The sequence below is a fragment of the Miscanthus floridulus genome, chromosome 2 (assembly GCF_019320115.1).
Source record: "Miscanthus floridulus cultivar M001 chromosome 2, ASM1932011v1, whole genome shotgun sequence".
NCBI lineage: Eukaryota > Viridiplantae > Streptophyta > Magnoliopsida > Poales > Poaceae > Miscanthus > Miscanthus floridulus.
Genome location: NC_089581.1, coordinates 147,270,920 through 147,289,150, shown reverse-complemented (window position 1 = coordinate 147,289,150; position 18,231 = coordinate 147,270,920). Strand labels below are relative to the sequence as shown.

The following is an 18,231-nucleotide window of genomic DNA, read 5'->3' as shown; positions in this document are numbered from 1 at the left end:
AGGTTGTGCTCCTCGGCGGCGTCCGATGTCCGCGCGTTCGCATGTCGTATGGGGAGAGAGCACCGGAGTTGGAGAAGGCACCAGATCGAGACAACGAACAGGAGAGGAGAAGGGGAACAGGGGCGGCCTCCCGTGGGGTGACCTGCTCGCGCTCTGGCCCTGGAGGCAGGGCAGTCTTGCACAGTGACACAACAGAGCCGGGGAAGAAAGGGAAGGAGGTCGCGGGATCTGGGCAGTCTTCTCTACGTAACAGAGGGGTACGTTAGACATAGGAAGAAAAAACTGACACGGTCAAGCCAGTTAACTAACGGATGACCAATGAAAATGGACGGCAGTGCCATTTAAGAAAGAAAATTTTAACTTGATGCCAAATAGGAAAGTTCAAATTTTCGAGTGTCAAATACGAAACACTGATTTGTTTCGGTGCCAAATAAATAATTCTCCCCAATATGAATCCTTTATGTGTAGGTATCTTTCTTACATCCCTCCTCCTTCTGTTATTATTTGTTTCCTTTTCCTTATTCACAATGTTATTTCTAGTTATGTGTTACACAATGTTATTATTTCTACATATTTCTTTCAGATTTTAGCTAGGCTCATATTTCTTTTAGATTTCAGTTAGGCTCCTTAAAGAGATGTATTTTCCTTCCTTTGTTTTAAGTGTACGCTTCATCTAACTCAGACTATAAGCTCTCCTTTACATTTTAGCTACTCTGCTCAAACAAGGTATATGTATATACAGTGGTTCTTTGAATATATGGTACCATCTACAATTCTAAAATATCTGAGTCTAAGTACATTTCATACTATGAGAATGAGAAGCAATTTCAAGCCCAGGCAATTTCAATAATTACTGGTCCTACACACAAAACAAGATTCAACACCAATCGATCAGCTATTTAGTCTACTGCATTTGCTTAAAAAGTTGGGACTCTTATCTATGATTGTCTCCATAACATAGCTTTTTATTATTGGACCACAAACATTATTTCTATAGTTCTTTTCGTACAAACCAGTTCGTTATGTTAATGAAGGTCAATGTCGTCGTGTTCATATTTTCAGGTTCATCAAGTGCCTGGGCAGCACAGGTAAAAAATATTCAGCACATATTTTCAGGTTCATTCCTATCATATTGTCTCAAATTGGTTAGTTCATGGTTTCATCTGTGATTTGTATTTATTGTGGTGGGTTCAAGTTTGATTTCATACCTGTTCAATATTGAGAATAGAGCTTTGCCGTTTGTACAGTTTTGCAGTGGACAGAGTTTTCCTCAGAGTCAAAATTCATAGTATTAGAGTGAGTTCGTAGCAAATCTTTTTGTAGGATTGGCACTGCGGACAAAGTCGAAGAAACTACCTGTTGCCTTGCCACGCTGGTCTGGTATATTTTTTCCTACCTGCAAATACTATTAGAATTCATATATAATCAGCATATTTTTTTAGCTACCAATAATGCATATCGTTTAGTACCAAATGTTTAAAACTCACAACTACCGATGAATTGGTTGTAGTTCATTTGAAGATTGGTTGTTCCTTTACAACGGCAAGGCCAATATAGATTAAGCTATTGTCATTACTGCATGTCATGGTAGAAACCCTGCTTGGAGATTTTTTCTACATGCTTAGATTATTAGCTTGTTTTGTTGTTCCTCCAAATTAACTAAATCTGCAATAAAAACACTTGCTTACATGATGCTGCTGTGAATGAAAAATTGGATCATCAAGCAATCAGCTTTCATCTTCTTGAGAAGCAGTCTATTCCAATTGGACCGTTTCAATGCTTCACTATGGTCCCAACAATGACTATGCACAGGCGTGTTGGTTTAAACTATGAATCTAGATAAAAAGTTCCTCTCCATCTATTGTAGTGTTCATAAACATGACCTAATGCTAAATGTTGTACATGTTTAACATAAAAAACATTCATATTTGTGATTCCTTCAAACTAACAGGTTCTCTTCTTATTTCTATTTTACAGCTTAGCATGCTGCCCACAGTTAGGCGACAACACTTTATGGCAGTCTGCATTCCTGATTTTGAGCAAAAATTTCTGTTCTTTCTACAATGTATGTTCTTTGTGTACTAAGATAGATATTTATACACACACATGAGTGGGAACCAACACAATAAAAAAAACAGGTGATGAGGGGAACCAACACAACAAAAAAGCAGGTGACGAGGATAACGATAACTTAGAGTTGATTCCTACTTAGAGTTGTACACTGATTCTTTTTTTTGTAAGATTGACTCTATAGAGAAACATTTGATATCCCTTTCATGCTACGGTTAATGTTCCTATTAGTTCAGGCAAGGTAAATGCTGCTATTAGTTTCAGTTAATAAGTTTTGAGTTCATTCTTATTTTCTATGTTGGGGTGTAGCGGTTTCATGGGCATGTTAGCTGCTTCCCGTCTTTTAGGTAAGAAGAACAACAATATTAGTCAAATCCTTTGATTTGGTTGCAGCTGGTTTCTTTTCCCTTGGCCGTGACTAACTGCAGCTAAGAGCTTTGAACCTCTGCCTAGCAGTTTTTTTTTTGTGTTTTGTACTTACAGTTTGGTTCAGCTTTCAAAAGCTCTGTTCAGTAACTAAATAGAAGTAAAATATTTAGAGTACTGTGATGCAGTTGGGATGGTGCATCAGGATGCTTAAAATTGTGAAGGTCACTTTCATGCAATAGTAAATACTCTATTATGTTTTTTGAGTCTCAGTGTTTCAATATTTTTGTCAGTACAGATTCTACTTTATTACTATTAAATTGCCTATACTCAGTTTCACTATTCTCTGTCTGTCAGCAGTACATCAACCCGGTTTTCTTGATTAGTAGCTAGAACAAGTATTCAAGTGAGTAGGTTCAGAAAAAATGGAAGGAGTTATCTCGGCATGTTAGTTTTTCAGTACTTTTGATCTCTAATTCTTTGTGTACATAAGTAAATAATTTTAGTAATTGACATATCAGTTTTGTCAGTATGGTAGCTTTTGCAAGTTGTAACTGTATGATTTTGAAAAATATCAAATGTACATGGAGCTCATCACGTGAACTTGAACATCAGCGTGACCATAACAATGTATTTTCCATTAATGTTGATTATTCTATCTTTCATTTCATTTGTATCTCTTTTATTCAAATGAGTATTTACTTAGTTTTTGCAAGATTTTCTCTCTGCTGCACATGTAAAGCTGATGGTGGAATTGTTGCTACACGTGAGGAGGTCGCATATTTGATTAGATCTGGTTGTCGATTGTTGTAATTTCATTCACTCTTTATTGTTTTATTTTTCTGTAAATTCTAGGTGTAATTGCCTTACTTTATCTACTAGATTTTGCTCCGCTTTCAGAAAACTAGGAGTCATGTAATGCTAGGATATAAATCCTGGTTCCGCCAAGCCAAATTTTAGCCTTGCCAAAACTTCGACGGAACCAATTTGACGAAATAATGTGTTTAGTCTTGTGAGCAAGCCAATAACTAATGTGTCTAACATGCGGGGCCGCATATATAAAGATTTTTATGTTGAATTATACTTATGTAAAATCTTGTTTTGTAATAGAACTTAAATAAATGCATAATTTAGAAAATGTTGTAGACTTGTAGCGCTACAAGCACTGTGTAGGAGGAGCACCGTATCACTGCCGCCGGTGCTCCAGCACGTCCAACTTTCTCGTCTTCCGCCAATTGGGAAACAGTAAATGTGGCAATGTGACGCACGCCGTGGCTTTTCTTTGTCCACAGGAGCAGGCCGGCCTGCGATCCGGCAACCGGGTAGCTCTTGCTTGCTCCTCGTACTTTGTCCCATGCATGGCCGACCAGCCGGCGCTTCAACGATTTCAGTCACATCAGTTCACGTGCATGGCGCCTGACGCCTGTAAGGCCGTAACCGCGCCGAGAGAACCGAGGACGAGGATCAAGAGGTCCACCCGACCACGTCAAGGATTCACACTGTGCCTCCGTAAAAAGAGTTTTTACTTTTTATATAGGATAGCGCTCCGAAGCTTTGGGTGCGCTGAACATGCACCCTTTGGTTGGATGGATCTGAATGTTGCGGGGAGGAATCGGACTCCATTGCAATGGACCAAATTTGGGGTTCATCTGGACACAGAAGCACTATTTCGTCTTGTTCGCTTGGCTTATAAGCCATACTTTTTTAGCCAACAAACAATATTTTTATCTCACAACAAATCAGTCAACAGTACTTTCAGCCATGATTTATCAGCCAAGTGAACAGGGCAAATGCTACTTTGCAATTTATGGGTTGATCTGGACAGAGAAGCACAGCTGACAATGCTATGCTTGCAGGAGTTAATGGAGGCAGGAAGAAAGGCTTGACAGCGTGTTTCAATCCTTGTCAAAAAGTTAGTTAGAGCTTACTGAATTGGCAAGATGTGTATAACTGACAAGAGATTTGAGACTGATTTTTTATCAGATACCTATTATATTAAGGTAATTTGAAATTGTTAAAGCTTCGGTTGACAACCAAGGATTTTATATACAACAAAATAAAGGGGTAGCGAAAGAAAAATGAGAATTACAAAGGAGTACTGAATTATAACAGGATTTACTGACGCGATGGAATACAGAATTACCGAACAAATCTCAGACTTCACTTTATGGTTTGTCTGCAGACGGCTCAGAATATCAGTCATCACCGTAGGACATGAATAACATGGGAATTCAATTTCTTTTATTGAAGCAGGTATGCAGAGTTTTTGTTTCTTCACGGTGGTCTCCTCCGTTGAAAGTTTTTGGCCTGATAATAAGATATGGTTTCACCACAGCACTCGGTAGTGCTCCCGCATGCCTCATTTCTCTGATTCCTGCATGGCATGAGCTCCAGGATGAGATGGGGCAGTCAAGTCTGGGGCAAGGATTGAGTGGAGAGAGGTTTTTTTTTAAGAGTTTTAGGGCCAACGGCCCCAGTCTTTTAGCATTAAAGTAAAAGACGGTTTGAACCGTTTACAGCACATAGGGATGGCATACCACCTCCAGCAGTTAAGCACTCAGTACCAATAAACCACCAGACTTCAGAACCAACAACTCCTAGAAAGGACTGACCAACAGACGCAAAGAAAAGAACGTAGCTAAAACATATCAAAAAAACTTGACGATACTGCTGAACCATCGGGATGAAGAAACTCTTCAGGTCCACCAAAACATCTTCATCCACACCAGTATCGCTGTCATCATCCCCTGCAGAAAAGCTTGCCTCCGATGATCTTCACCAACCATTCAAATCAGGTAGCCACAGCACCAAGCTAAGACCTTGATCTCCCCAATCTTGACTTGCAAAGAAGCTCTCTTGTCTTCCCTGCAGAGAATCAACCAGTTTTGTGCCATAGACACCACTTGTACATAAATTCTTTTGTCTTAATTGAGCGGCAGAGCTCCTGCCTTTGTTTCAAAAAAAAAAGACACCACTTTGTGAAGGAGGATATCCATCCCCTTCCAGTTGCATCTCTGAAAACAAACATCACTTATCAGTTTCCAAATAGACCAAAACGGAGCAGAAGATATCATATCCATTTTGTCTATTACTTAACCAAAATATCCCTATAGAGTCCAGTGATCCACCTAACTGGACTTGAAACACTTTAGAAAGACAACACCACAACTGCTTAGCTACCACACAGTCAAAGAAAAGATGTTGTACTGATTCTTTCTCATCACAAAACAGGCAGAGATCATTTTCTACCTTTCTTCTTTTACCTAAGTTGTCTCTAGTTAACAGCTTATTTTTCGTCAGCAGCCAAAGAAAATAGGAGGGACTTTGATATCCCAAACAGAAGAAATTAACTACTTTATATAAAGACTCTGTAGAATATAATCCATTAGAGTTAAACTTCCAGATTAAAGCATCATCGCTGTCCTCAAAGGAAATAGTTGTAGCTAACTGAAAAACTTCTTCCCACATAAGAAACAACCTATCATCTACTAATCTCCTGAAAGTACATTTCAAATTCACCCCATCCCACAGCTCGGCAATAGTTTTATTTTTCTCACTAACTATCCTATATAATTCCCAATATTGGATGGCCAGGCTAGAAGAGCCCAACCAGTTATCTTCCCAAAAGCACACATTTCTACCATTACCAATTTTCCAAATGTAACCCATCTTTGCTGCTTGAATAGCCCACATGAAACCTCTGAAAAATTCAGAGGACCTTTAGCCTGGAAAATGTTAGGACTACAAGTCTGATATTTGTGATCTAAAAGCTGTCTCCACAGCTTATCACAGGAGCTTTGAAAATGCATAACTCTTAGTGAAGTTCTTTCCATGTGGCCTATGCGTAACTCACGATGCAGTTCAAATATAAGCGCACATGCTTACCTGGTTTCTATCTTATAAACCACCTCAAAAATCTTGCAATCCTCGGCCACCTTCGGTGCCCACTAAATCCAGCGAGATTATTGATCTGAACTCCCCTAACTTTCATCATATCTGAAGTATTCAGCCGACCTGGGCATCGAATTCCAATGCTGTCATGTTCACCAAAACCCACGAGACCTTGAGTTCTGCCATTTTCAAAGGACATACATCCTGCATTCAACTCAGCAAAATGCCTTGTCATGATGGACCTGCCTGTGTTATCTTCCAGATCTGGCTGATCTTTAACTTCTGTCTCAACTGCTTCCTAGTCTTCCAATTGCACTTCAGCCTTTTGCTTTGGTTCTGTCTCGTCTCGCTTCAGCTCTTCCAATTCTGCCTCCTCTTCTAAATTTGTCTTATTTCCCTCTTGCTCTTCTTCCTTAAGAAGCCAATCATTGCCATCAGCATAGGGTGGCGACCAAACAGCAGAAGGCTCGGGTGACCCTTTCTTTGATTTATCTTTCTTAGAAAACTTCTTACGAGCAGTTCTTAATGGAACTCTGATCAGGCTTCTGAGTTCATGAAGGTCTTTTATGTTTCCTGGCGATCTATTTGTAATCTTTGGCACTGGTTTTCCATTTGCTATACAATCAGCACATCTTAAATATTCACTTGAGTAATATGAATAACTCCAAACATAGGTTGATAGAGCTCTTTTGCTGTCCAAATTTAAAGAGCCCTCAAAGGATTCCAAAATATCCTCCAAAACCCACTTGAAGCGAACTGCTTCAGGCCTATTGACAGCAAAACAAGCCAACGCTTCCATAACATCATCAGATAGACTTTTTGATTTGTGCAGCACCTCAAAACTATCTGTCATTGCTTTAAAACCTATCCTCACATTTCCTACCATGCCATCTTTGCACAGATGATTGTAGTTTACCCCCATTTTCATAAGAATGCATCTTGGGTCTTGAATGAAACGGTTGGATGAGTCCTCCTCTCTTATCTAAAAAATTTCAGCCTTTCCAACCTGCCAACCTTTGATGTATAAATTTCTTCCATAAATAAAGAACGTTATTTCATGTTCTTTATAAACAAATGTCAAGTGAAAAGTCCCATTTTCTGGAGTTATATACACTTCAGCCACAGGCCCCAAATAGCTTGACAAATCAGTTGGTGTACTATTTGACTTACACCATTCTTGAATTTTTCTTATTGCATTGAGATAGCTACGTTTGCTCGCAGTCAAGTCTTCTGGATTTAGAATAACCCTTGCAGTATTTCCAGGAAATTTCTGTGAGTCCCCAGATCTCTGAAATTTGAAACAAACACATAAATTAGCTTATCTCATAAATACAAAATAAATTCAAAAAAGTGTTCACTTGTAACTATCTACCTTCCTCTTCTTTCCAAAATCCAACTGAGTAGTTCCATGAAACGTTCTAGGGAATGACCAGTTTGTATTCAACATGTAAGAAGTTTGTGGTCCCTTTGTTCTAGAAATCATTGTGCTCTGAAACATAAAGGAACACTCAAAGTTACTATGTTGATACTGAAAAGGCACAGCATCCAGAGCTTAATTCAAAGTTACTATGTTGATACTGAAAAGGCACAGCATCCAATTCCAATAATAAACCACAGGCTAATTACTTTTTTAGTGATAGCAATAAGAGCTGGAATAGTTTCCAATTTTCAGTCTGCTTCACCTTAAACTTTGCATTTTCATTCACAGCTTGTTGAAGTTTTCCCTCTAAAAGGTCTATCTGTTCTGAGACTCCTCTGGTATGCTGAATTCATATATAAAACCATATGCATCAGTAATGGCACTGGAATGTTTGCAATAAGAAAGGTAAACTACAGCAAACCATATATACTGTGGCACTCCGAATTTAACAGCACTATCTGCGCAAAGCAGATGGTTTTTTTAATCATAAAAAAAAGAAATAGATGAACATACAGAACAAAACACTATAACAAATATTCCCGGATTTTGCAAGTGAGCAATGTTCAGAGCTCTTTCACTAAAAAATACGAATCCAAAGGGTACATGCATCCTGAACATAATTGGAGTGGTTCTGAAAAGGTATGAATTCAAAGCATACATGCATCCAGAGCTTAATTCAAAGTTACTATGTTGATACTGAAAAGGCACAGCATCTAATTCCAACAATATACCACAGGCCAATTACTCGACACAAATGCATATATGTAACTTCTGGGGAAATAAACAAGAGACACTGCAAAGTGAGCAAAACACCATCCAGACAGACACCAATATAAACCATGCTAGTACAGACTGACAGGACAGTTGGGATAAATCTCAAGAATAACTGTAACAAGAGTTGCTTGTGAACTGACCTGCACAGCTGCTCCAAGTGCAAGAACCTCATCAGGGTTGACTGTCACATTGGGGTCCTTTCCTGTCATTTTCTTGACAAGCTCTTGAACGGCTGGTATTCTAGTTGAGCCACCAACAAGAATAACTTCATCAGTATCTTTGAATTGCAACTTTGCATCTCTAAGGGCATTGTCCACAGGGGTCCTCAGCCTGAATGACAGTTTGACAAAAAATATATATCAGCAACAAGTTCTATCTTCAATCCAATCGGACCATATTTAACCACATGCTAGTAGCTGTCAGAAGCATGCAAAATTATGTACATCTATAATCTTTGATCCGACTATGCTATCATGGGCCATAATTATGTACCTGTCAAGGAGATTTGAGCATAGCTCTTCAAATTTAGCCCTGGTAAGAGTAGTCTCAATATGCTTGGGGTCAGACTGACTCCAACAGCGTAACCCATACACGAGACCTATTTCATGATTTGGGTAATGTACAGTAAAAAAAGGTTACGTCCCGTAACTTCGTCTCTCCAACAGAGGAGCCCCAAATCCCATCCACGAAAATATCTGAGCCTCACTCCTCGACCCTATCCACGCCGCCATCCCAGCAGGTTCGCGCCGTCCATCTCGCTGCGGCCCTGCGTCCAGGCTCCTGCGCCGGCCGCCGCGGAGCCGGAATCCACCCGTGCCGGCCGCCGCGGAGCCGGCAGCACCACCGCCATCCGCCGCGGCGCTGCCCGCCATGGAGCTCAGCGGCGAGCGCGGCGTCCTCCTCGGGCTAGCTGACCATCTTGATGGCCACCTCGCGGCCGGCGTACCTGCTGGAGTAGACGCGGCTGTGCCGGCCTGACGCAAACTTGCCCCGGATCTCCAGCTTGGACAGGTCGGCGCTCCACAGCTCCTCGCCGCCGCCCCGGATCCTGGCGCCCGGCGGCGCTACAAGGTACTTGGACCACGACACCGCCTTCTTGTACTCGCCCAGCGAGAGCCGCCGCTCCAGCTGCCTCCCCGGCCCGCGGCCATTGCCGCCGCCGCTCTGCTTGAAGCACTGCAGGCTCTTCATGTGCCCCCAAGATCGTAGCTTTCTGAGGAGGAGAGTTGGGGTGGATCTTTGGTTGAAGCAAGGCGAACGAACCGAAGCGTCTATGCAGACTCTCGTGAAAGCCTCGTGCGGTGCCGACGCGAGCGAGCGCGGACGAGCGGGGCCGGCGGCGCGGCCGGTGTGGGAGCGGGTCACCTCAGCGTTGCGGAGGCGTGCTTGGGTAGACCATCATCCGAGATTTGCGTACTGAGCGGAGAGGGCATGCTTTTTTGCGTATCGCTTAGGTGGGCAGGCAAAATGGTTCGTCCGTTTGGGTCAGCCGTTAGAGGCTGTTTTCGGTAGTCAAAGCAACTATGCATAACGTATTTTGGGTTCGCATCCTTTGTTGGAGACAGTCTCATCTGCAGTAGCTGTAATAAAAGGCAAGCTGAAGAAACAGATAAGAAATTAGAACGGAGCAAGCAAAAAAAACACGCTTTAAGGATGTTAATGCTGAGAAAAAAAAAGAACCTTACGTTTGTTTGGGTCAAAGATGACAGCTCCATCTTTGCCTTCTCAGCTGATTCTGTCAGTCGCTGTAGAGCTTGCTTATCCTTTAGCAAGTCTACCCTCATCATTCTTGAAGTTTCCCACGAGCCAATCGACAATTCTCTGAAAGCATATATGGCATTATAAAAACATGCGTTTTGCAGAAGCTTTGAGTTATCACATCCACAGCAACCACTTAAGATTACTGTACCACTTATGATTACAGTTCTACAGGAAGGAAAATTACCAAATCCAGTTCAAAGTATATTAGCAGTTGCGCTATCAATCCCAGAATATGTAGTGTTGCTTACCTCTTTGACCCCACCAAATTTTAACATATTTTACAAATAGTGGATTCTAAAAATCATAATGACTAGTGTATATAACCTCATTGAAAAGAAAGAGCATAATATTTGGTGCATAATTTAGACATTGGCACACTGCATTGGTAAGTGCTGATGGTAGTGCTAACTGTGAGCTCCCAGAAGAACTAACACAAATAACATGTACAATACCAAGAAATTAAGAACACACTGTGTCAACATCAATATGAGATTACAATGCGAAGGAAGCAAGAATTTTTGTGTGCCAAGAGAGAGGGGAAGATAAAGAAAAATCAAGAAACCTTTAGAATTGCAGTAAAAAAAAATGCATTTACTGTTGAAAAAACATAACCAATGACTAACCTTGTCAAAGTCATCACCACCAAGGTGTCTCCCGATGTAGACAGCACCTCAAAAACACCATCACCAACTTCAAGAACTGAAAATATAAGGGAAATATATGATCCAAGAGGAACCAACAATTTCATTTAAAATATCTCTCAACAAGCCAGGGGAATTACAACAAAAAAAATGTGGACATGATAATATGGTTCATGATACGTGACACCTTTCAGTTTTAGGGTTTGCTAGGGATTTGTTTAGGATTTTATTTGAGATTCTTTTGTCCACCAAGATTCTCATGTAATTCTGTATGAACCTTCTGATCATACCTCTCTCATATTACTATTCTTCTTCTTCATCTCCACCGGACTCCACCCCCACCATTTTCATAAAACCCAATATTCCGTTTTGACTTCCAAGTTCCAAATGGGACTACAGTATTCCGTTTTGATTTCCATGTTCCAAATGGGACTACACGGCTACATATGAGCATAACATAATACTATAACATGGCTCCCAACTTGCTGTCACATTACAACTATAGGTACTAAAAAAAATTGTAGCCTAAATCTTTCCAGACAAAAGGTTTATCTGTTAAACCTCCTATAGGGTATGCACTGCAACATTCTATAAAGCTACCTAAAATTATACATTATGTGATAAATGTGAACAGACACATGGCTGTGGAGAGCTAATCACGCAGGAATAACTTGGTCTGAAGTCTAAAAATCTCTGAGAAGTAGGTATTCACAAACACCAAACAGGACAGATACCTGAAACGTCAAAGGTGCCAGCTCCAAGGTCAAAAACCAGAATTGTTTCATTGTTCTTTTTTTTCAAAACCATATGCTAGCGATGCAGCGGTGGGCTCATTTATAATACGCAGAACCTCCAGCCCAGCAATGTGGCCAGCATCTTTGGTTGCTGTCCTTTGTGAATCATTGAAGTAAGCACGGACTGTGGTCAATGTTTGATAATCTACTATTTTCTTGTGTGAACACATAGTAAGGGAAGACGACGCCGAACTGCCCCCCTGCTGTGGTATTGTAGCCGCTGTAGAGGCAGGCGTCGAACGACTCACCTGCCGGACTGTAGCCACATGCAGGGACAGACGCAGAAGTCAGTCCTGCTGTGTTATCTAGTCACTGTTGCAGTAGGGCAGCTATACTAGGACAAGATGGATAGAATTGTATATATAGTTTGCCATTGCAACTCAACAAAGAGAGTTCAGATTTGCCATCTCCTATACAGGGCTCCGGCCAATGCTGGTGCCTATACTGTATGTGTATGCTCTGTTCTCCCTCTTCTTCTACCTCGAGCCATAGTGTGTGTGGTCGGACAACCTCTGTCGTGCTCGGCCGTGGTCGGCAAGATTGGTGAGTGGTCCACTCACCTGAGCCGGTGATCCTGTGGGCTAACAAGTGGTATCGGAGTTGTACAAGCGCCGTCGCCGGACTAACTGCTAGCGATAATGAACGGTTCGAAAATAGACGACAACAGTGGCACTGCTGTGGCTGCCTAGCCACGACCGGAGGTCGTTGTTCGCACGGTGTGGGAGGTCAGTGGTGATGGATAAGTCTCTATGGTCTTTGTGGGGGGCTGCAGCAGCAGACAACAACATGGTGGTGTGGTCTTGCTGCCCATAGGACAGCATCCTTGACTAGAGGACACATATTAACATCTAGGACAGCATCTAGGACAGCATCTAGAACTAGCATCTAGGACAGCATCTTGGTATATGCTTGGTTGGCTAGCAGCCTATAAATATGTATCCCCAACCTCTTAGGTTGACATGACATTGAGAAATAAACCAGAAAATTGTCCTAACTCCTAGTGTCATCCTCTCTCGACGAGAGTAAGAATTCTGCTACTACCAAGAGTGAGAATTCAGCGACTAACAACTGGTATCAGAGCCGTATTATCCTGTAGCCTGAGCATCTCTTGCTCATCTTCTTTCCCAGCCTCGCAACAGCCCCAGCTACGAGCAGCAGCAGCTCCGGCCGCTCCTGCTCACTCCTCCCCCGCGCGTCTGAAGCAGCCCTCTCCCCACGCAGCAGCCCTCCGGTAGCGCATCATGTCCGCAGGGCAGTCTCAGCCCTCGGTCGCCTCGAGCACGCGGCGACGGCAGGAGGCCGAACTTGCCGCGGCGACGGCAGGACGCCGAACTTGCCGCGGCAGAGGAACGCGAGCGAGCGGCGGTAGAGACCGCTGCGGCGGCGGCAAGGGCATCGAGGCTGGCAGCGGCGGAGCTGGCAGCAGCCAGAGCGGAGGCGGAAGCAGCGACGGTGGCGAATGCAGCGCGTGCGACGGCAGCGGAGGTCGAGGCTCTGCGCGGCAGCATCGGCAGCTCCATTTCCACTGACGACAACGCCGACGCAGACCTCGAGCTACTAGAGAGGGAGGCAGCGCGAGCGCAGGTGGCGCAGTGGGCAGCCGCGCACGCCCACAAGCGTGGCGGCAGCCCAGACAGGCGCGGACACGTTGGCGGCGCTCCTAGAGGAGGCGCGCACGGCGGTGGCGCTCCTGGGGCAGCCGCGCACACCCACGAGCGCGGTAGCCCAGACAGGCGCGGACGCGCCGGCGGCGCTCCTGGAGAAGGCGCGCACGGCAACGGTGGCGGACGGGTTGATGGAGAGCGCGGCCTTCACAGGCAGCGTGGCTCTCTCCCCGGATTAGTATCGATGGGTCGATGGAGAACGCGGCCTTCACAGGCAGCATGGTTCTCTCTCCCCGGATCGGTACCATGGTTACCACGGGCTCTAGGCTGTTGTCAGGGACGTCGGTCTCGACGGTGGGTGGCCTACCCTCACCAAGACCAACTACGTCGAGTGGACTGCGGTGATGAGGGTGAAGCTCCAGGTGGGGCACATGTGGGAGGCAATCCGATACGGCGACGGCGACTACGACCTAGATCGACGGACGCTGGATGCCCTCATCGCTGTAGTCCCGCCCGAGATGCAGTTCTCGCTTACCAACAAGCGGACTGCCAAGGAGGCTTGGGACGCCATTGCTGCGGCACACATCGGCAGCGACCACGCCCGCAAGTCCACACTGCAGGCACTTCGCAAGGAGTGGGAGAACCTGGCCTTCAAGCCAGGTGAGGACGTTGATGACTTTGCTCTCCGTCTCAACACTCTGTTGCAGAAGATGGTGCAGTTCGGCGATGACACCTACGGCGAGGAGAGGGCTGTCGAGAAGCTCTTTCGCTGCGTCCCCGAGAAGTACAAGCAGATGGCTCGCTCGATCGAGTCCCTGATGGATCTCTCCACGATGTCGATCGAGGAGGCGATAGGTCGCCTCAAGGTCATCGACAGCGATGAGCCACAGTCTCTCTTGAGGCCCATCACACTGGCGGGAAGCTCCTTCTCACTCGGGAGCAGTGGCTTGCCAGCCAAGGTGATCGGAGGAAGGGGGAGCCTTCTTCCACGACAGGCGGTCGCAAGCGTGGCAAGCCACGCAAGGCGCGCAGAGACACCTAGGCCGAGGCGCGAGGACATGCCGAGGGTGATGCCCGCGGAGGCGCCCAGGGTGGCACCGCCAGCAGGCACAAGCCGGCACGAGACGACGCCTGCCGCAACTACGGCCAGCTTGGCCATTGGGCCAAGGACTGTCGACAGCCACGACGCGGCCAGGCCCACGTCATAAAGGCGGAGGAGGAGGAGCCGGCTCTGTTCATGGCACATGCAAGCATCAAGCTACCTCCAGCGGCACCGGCCACAGCGGCTCTTCTCCACCTTGACGAGCCAAAAGCACATGCCCTCCTCGACGACAGCTCCGGCAACGACAAGACTGACGAGTGGTGCCTCGACACCGGCACCACCCATCACATGACCGGTCGACGAGAGTTCTTCACCGAGCTTGACTCTAGCGTCCGAGGCTACGTCAAGTTTGGGGATGCCTCCGGCGTGGAGATCAAGGGCGTCGGCTCCATCATCTTCACCGCCGTGTCTAGTGAGCACAGGCTGCTCACCAGAGTCTACTACATCCCTGTGTTGAGGAACTCTATCATCAGCTTGGGACAGCTGGATGAGAACGGTTCGCGCGTGGTGGTTGGGGATGGAGTCATGAGGATTTGGGATCGTCGTCGTCGCCTTCTTGCCAAGGTAACCAGAAGCGCAAATCGACTCTACGTCCTCAACGTGTAGGTGGCACAACCCCTCTATCTCGCTGCTCATTGGGACGACGAGGCGTGGCAGTGGCATGAACGTTTCGGGCACCTTCACTTCGAGGCCTTGAAGTGGCTCAGTGCCACGGAGATGGTGCGAGGCCTGCCGTGTCTCGACCATGTGGAGCAGCTCTGCGATGTCTGTGCGTTGACGAAGCAGAGACGACTCCCCTTTCCCCAACGGGCGAGCTTTCGAGCTAAGGAAAGGCTCGAGCTTGTGCACGGGGACTTATGTGGCCCGGTGACATCGGCCACACCGGGAGGACGACGCTACTTCTTGCTGCTCGTCGACGACCTCTCCCGCTACATGTGGGTGATGGTCCTCGGCAGCAAGGGAGAGGCTACGGATGCCATCAGGCGCGCGTAGGCTGCTGCGGAGGCAGAGTGCGGCCATAAGCTGCGCGTGCTGCGCACCGACAACGGTGGCGAATTTATGGTGGCTGAATTCGCGTCGTACTGCGCTGACGAGGGCATTCGACGCCACTACTCCACGCCATATAGCCCGCAGCAGAATGGCGTTGTCGAGCGATACAACCAGACGGTTGTGGGGATGGCTCGGGCCCTCCTCAAGCAGAGGGGGATGCTGGCTGTCTTCCGGGGAGAGGCGGTGGTGACGGCCGTCTACATCCTCAACCACTTGCCTACCAAGGCGCTCGACGGTAGGACGCCGTACGAGGCTTGGCATGGGCGCAAGCTAGCGGTCTCCCACTTATGGGTCTTCGGTTGCCTCGCGTTCACCAAGGAGCTTGGCCACATCAGCAAGCTCGATGACAGGAGCACTCCGGAAGTGTTCATCGGCTACGCGGAGGGCTCGAAGGCCTACCGCATCCTCGACCCCAAGACACAGCGTGTGCGCATGGCGCGCGACGTTGTGTTCAACGAAGGGCGAGGATGGGCGTGGGACAAGGCGGTGGACGATGGCTCGGCTCCGATGTACAACTTCACTGTCGAGTACGTCCACTTCGAGGGAGCTGAGGGAGTAGGTAGCTCTTCTTCGACGAGCGCGTCTACCCCAGTCCCCGAGCCTCCACCAACCCCGGCGCCTGCTACTCCAACAGCACCACGCTCTCCAGCCAGGACCTCGGCTGCGATGAGTTCTTCGCCGGCTCCACCACAACCGGCAACGCCACGCACTCCAGTACCGACAGGCACCACTCCGGGCATGTCTACTCCACCACCAGCTCGTGTCGAGCATGGCCCGGTTGAGCTCGCTACTCCGCTCTCTCACGACGAGGAGCGTGTCGATGCGTACCACGACAGCGAGCCGTTGCGGTACTGTACGATGGAGAACCTTCTCGGCGACCAGCCGGTGCCGGGACCGGTGCCTCATGACCTGGAGGCGTAGTTGAACCTTGCGTGTGACGACAGCGAGCCTCGGTTGTTTGCAGAGGCCAAGAGACATGCGGCATGGCGTGCCATGATGTAGTTGGAGATGGATACGGTTGAGAAGAACCGCACCTGGGAGCTTGCGGACCTTCCTCGTGGTCACCGCGCGATCACCCTTAAGTGGGTGTACAAGCTGAAGAGGGATGAAGCCAGTGCCATCGTCAAGCACAAGGCTCGCTTGGTGGCACGAGGTTTTGTGCAGTAGAAGGGGGTCGACTTCGACGACGCCTTTGCTCCTGTGGCACGGATGGAGTCCGTGTGACTCCTCCTTGCGCTAGCTGTCCAGGAGGGCTGGCGTGTTCATCACATGGATGTCAAGTCGGTGTTCCTTAACGGCGACTTGAAGGAGGAGGTCTACGTGCACCAGCCGCCGGGATTTGCGATCCCCGGCAAGGAGGGCAAGGTGCTCCGCCTACACAAGACCCTCTATGGCTTACGGCAGGCACCGAGGGCGTGGAATGCCAAGTTGGATTCCACGCTAAAGGGGATGGGCTTCGAGCAAAGCCTGCATGAGGCGGCCATCTACCGACGGGGCAGTGGAGGTAATGCTCTACTGGTGGGTGTCTACGTCGATGACTTGGTGATCACCGGCACCAAGGATGCAGAAGTGGCGGCATTCAAGGAAGAGATGAAGGCCACCTTCCAGATGAGTGACCTAGGGCCTCTCTCCTTCTACCTGGGAATCAAGGTGCACTAGGATGACTCCGGGATCACGCTTCGACAGACCGCCTATGCCAAGCATGTCGTTGAGCTAGCTGGGCTCACCGACTGCAACCCAGCTCTCACTCCAATGGAGGAGAGGATGAAGCTGAGCCGTGACAGCACGACGAAGGAGATGGACGCTACGTAGTACCGGCGTCTTGTGGGGAGCCTTCGCTACCTCGCCCACACACGGCCGGACTTGGCATTCTCCGTCGGCTATGTTAGTCGGTTCATGCAGCGACCGACGACGGAGCACCAGCAGGCTGTGAAGAGGATCATCCGCTACATTGCGAGGACTCTCGACCACGGCCTCTACTACCCTAGGTGCCCTGGGGCGGCACACTTCGTTGGGTACAACGACAGCGACCACGCCGGTGACATCGACACCAGCAAGAGCACGAGCGGGATCCTCTTCTTCCTCGGCAAGTGCCTCGTTAGCTGGCAGTTGGTCAAGCAGCAGGTGGTGGCCCTGTCTAGCTACGAGACCGAGTACATAGCGGCCTCCATCGCTTCGACTCAGGCGCTCTGGCTCGCTCGACTGCTTGGTGATCTCCTCGGCAGAGACACTAGAGCGGTGGAGCTCAGGGAGGACAACAAGTCCGCTCTGGCCCTGGCAAAGAACCCCGTCTTCCATGAATGCAGCAAGCACATCCGGGTGAGGTACCACTTCATCCAAGGCTGTTTGGAGGAAGGGGGCATCAAGACGAGCTACATCAACACCAAGGACCAGCTTGCGGACCTGCTCACCAAGCCCCTTGAGAGGATCAAGTTCCTTGAGCTCTGCTCCAGGATCGGGATGGTTCAACTTTCCCATAAGACAACGCACAAGACTTAGGGGGAGATGATGGATAAGTCTCTATGGTCTTTGTGGGGGGCTACAGCAGCAGACAATAGCATGGTGGTGTGGTCTTGCTGCCCATAGGACATCATCCTTGACTAGAGGACAGCATATTAGCATCTAGGACAGCATCTAGGACTAACATCTAGGACAGCATCTTGGCATATGTTTGGCTGGCTAGCAGCCTATAAATATGTATCCCCAACCTCTCAGGTTGACATGGCATTGAGAAATAAACCAGAAATTTGTCCCAACT

The 18,231-nt window shown here is 47.3% G+C and overlaps 1 pseudogene; it reads right to left on the bottom strand.

Annotated features, from left to right (window-relative positions):
• Nucleotides 1-4,822: 4,822 nt before the first annotated feature.
• On the bottom strand, nucleotides 4,823-12,307 carry LOC136532395 (stromal 70 kDa heat shock-related protein, chloroplastic-like; annotated as a pseudogene).
• Between the last annotated feature and the right edge of the window lie 5,924 nt (nucleotides 12,308-18,231).